Source organism: Alligator mississippiensis, chromosome 4, assembly GCF_030867095.1.
Source record: "Alligator mississippiensis isolate rAllMis1 chromosome 4, rAllMis1, whole genome shotgun sequence".
Lineage (NCBI taxonomy): Eukaryota > Metazoa > Chordata > Crocodylia > Alligatoridae > Alligator > Alligator mississippiensis.
In genome coordinates, this window is record NC_081827.1 from 74,281,078 (window position 1) to 74,284,603 (window position 3,526).

Consider the following 3,526-nt stretch of genomic DNA (forward strand, 5'->3'; position numbering starts at 1 on the left):
ACCTCGCAGTCAAGGATAATCGTCTTTCATGAATATCTTATCTGTGGGTCTGAAGGTGGCTGATGAGGTTGATCTGGGATTGACAAACTCTGTTGCAACTCAGGCACGTTTTCGTGCAGATTCTCTATTTGGTCTGCAACATGCTGTTTCTGCCGCTCCTGCTTTTCTGTCTCCTGTTATCGTTGCATATAAGTACCCTGGATGGAAAGAAATATTTTACCACAAACTTAAAAGACAGAAGCTGCAATATAAGAACTGGGAATATAGCAAAATCAATACTTTGAGAGGGGCATCCATCAGCAGTTTATATCACATGCAGTTGGCACGAGAGATTCCCTTACTGGTTTTATCAGTCAAGCTTTTTGATAAATGTATGGTGCTAACATACAACTAAAGAGTTTTACTGGTTGCTGATTATGCTGTTTTTAAGCCCTTGGCTTCATTCATTATTTCATTATTCCAGTTTTACGTAAGTGTAACACCACAAGAAATTTGAGCCAAAAATAAGTTGATAAGTTGCCATGGCTAGTAGTTGAAGAGCGTCTTTCACAATCCATTGTATTGGACTTTGAGCTCTCTTTTCTATTCCAATTTGTATTTTTCCCCCAGTGTCCATCATTTATTCCCTTTTGCAGTGCACTGAACATGACTCTGCTTTATTTCGTTTTTTGCAGGTCAGCATCATTATGGGCCAGATTTTTCCAGGCTTAATCAGGTAGTATAGTGTTTGTGAAGCATGAACAATTCTACTGAAGAACAAGGTACAACTCAACCTGCATGAAGGCAGAATTTGGCTTTACTACATCAGGGCAGTTAAAAAACAAGGGTAAGTTAATTTACCATAGTCACTCTCTTTTTTTCTATATTAGTAGAGCACAAAAACTTTCTAAATCCTATAAAACTGTTGCTCTTTTAAAAAAAACTGTATTGACAAGGCTGTGATGTATATTGGAGAGAGACTTCACATTCAAAAACAAGATTATGAAAATATTTTGAAGTCAGACCTAAATACACTGGCTTTAACCCCATAATTTTTAAAGAATTCAACATAGTGCCTCTGAGCATTTATCTGAAACACATGAAAAATAATTTGACAGCCTATTTTTTTCCACGGGATGCAAACATTATTATGTCAGTTTCCACTATAGGGAAATTATAGCAGAATAGATATCTCCCATGTACACAAAGGGGAATCCTATTACAACTTCAGTAATTCTCCGTAAGTATCATTGCTATTATACCAATTCAAGTGACAGAAAACAATTTTTAATTAAAAATATTTATAGCGAGCATAATATCAACTGCCAGTTTTACTATCCAGTGCATGTGTTTTGCAGCTGGTACTTATTCTCTCTTATTTCAGTGAGGTTAGCCAATATCAGCTGTTCATTAAACTAAGGACATTTCAGGAGGACATATCCCCATTATGTGTTGTTACTAAGAAGTCCTTTCTTTGAAGAATTTTAGGAAACCAAGTTTGCTTTGACACATCATGCTAGGATTTTATAATGAAGAAGTCATTTCCCAGTCATTTCAGTTGGCCACATCATCAGTTTCATTCACTCAGTCCTATAAAGTGCTTAAACTTTCCATTAGATAAGAATTTTTAATTAGTAATAGTTCTTTTGCCAGTTATCTGTGGGAAAGAGAGGGGGGGATGGGAAAGTGATTTTACCAAGCCCTTTATTTTAATGGGACAGAAGTACAATAAGAAGGTGCCAGTGGGATCATAGACAAATTAATTCTGAAATACGGTTACATAAGGCCAAATGATGTTCCTCTTGCCCCACATTGAAATGCACCTTCCATGGTGAGCAAGCCCACTCATGTTTTCAAAGGGACTATTATTCCCTTAGTTCAGTGGTGTAAAACTCAGCTGGCCCCACAGGCTGGAGTAGTAGTGTGGGGACTGTATGCAGGCCAGATTTGGCCCACAAACTACCCAACATGACAATTCAAGCACGGGCCCAGGAGCAGCCAGAGCAGGCAACGCAGAGCGGCCTCAGAGCAGCTGGATTGGGTGCTGCATGTGGTATGGTCCCAAACTAGCTGCTCTGCGACTGAGCCACACACAGCATTCACTCTGGCCACATGGCACCTACTCCAGTGCACATCTACTTCATTTCAGATCCTGCATGTACCCCAAAGTGGGTGCCTGCTCTGGGATGTCCACTAGGGCAACACAGGGCGAGCTGCTTGTGCATCAGGCAGAGGTGTTCCTGGGGGGTGGGAAAATCAGGGTGACTGCTCCAGGCCCCGCACTTTGCAGGGTCCTGCAGGGCCAGGCACAGTGGCCACGGCCCCTGCTGGTCCCACTCAGCGCTGCCGCTGTGTACCGCTGCCCCGTGCCACTGGCTTCATGTCCAGGCACTTGCTACCCTCCGCCCTGCTCCATGGTGATGATTGTGTGCCATCTGGGGCATGTGGGGCAGTGCTATGGCACTGGGTTTGCCCCAGGCTCCTCACCCCCTTAGGGTCGGCTCTGGCAGCAGAGCTGGAGAGGCAGGGGTCTGCAGGTCAGGAGTGAGGGACACCGGCAGGACTGGTGGGGTGAGGGTTGAGGATCAGGAGTGAGGGGCATGGGGGAAGGGATGTGTGACTGTGGTTTGGGTGTGCAGGACACTGGCAGCGCCAGGTGGCTGCAGGTCAGGAGTGAGGGGCACTGGCAAGGGGTAGGGGTCAGGGTACTGCTGTTTGGGAGTGAGGGGCACTGGCAGGGCTGTGGTCAGTGGGTCTGGAGTGAGGGGCAGCAGCAGCAGGGCTGTGGGGGGGTTGTGGCTTGTCAGTGAAGGGCAACAGAATGGGCAGGGGCAAGGCACTGGCATGTCACTGCACCCCCTTGGTAACAGGTGTCCTCTTTCTTTTTTGGACCTAGAAATATGGTAACCCTACAATTCTTAGTGGTTGCTAGAGTTGCTACAGTCTAACTTTCACTACTGGCATTTGCTCTCACTCAAGTGGAATGCAAGCCACCGGAGGATCAGACACAGAGCAACTCGGGTCCTCCATACTCCCACTTACCTACAGCACGCTATTAACACATACGCCTTTCAACGCTTTAGGTTAAGTGAGGTGCAGTTGACATATGAGGGGGCTACATTGTCTCTAACAGATTTCTGCTTAGGACGATTCCCCCTAAACAAGGAGGTCTTCCAAAGTTAGTCTCTGGTTTGTTTTACATGCATGTAGCACAAAGTGAGTTCAGCACACTAGAGAATCTGCCCTACAGTCTTATATAGCACTCCATCTTCTGTGTCCACCCTTCAAAAAATAAATGGAATAATTGGTGAAAATGTACCTTTTGACTTGTCAACATAACAGCTGGTTATTCACAAACACAAGGCAGTTAATTATCGTTTGGTTCAGAATTTGTTAAATCGCATATGGTCAGCCATTCTTTGCTTTAAAATATTGAGTTTTAACTCCTACATATAGCATATTTTACAGACTGTAATTTCTTTTGGTTAACACCTTATAAAATGTTTTTCTCTCAGTTTCTGATTGATTTATAACAATTTATTTCTGT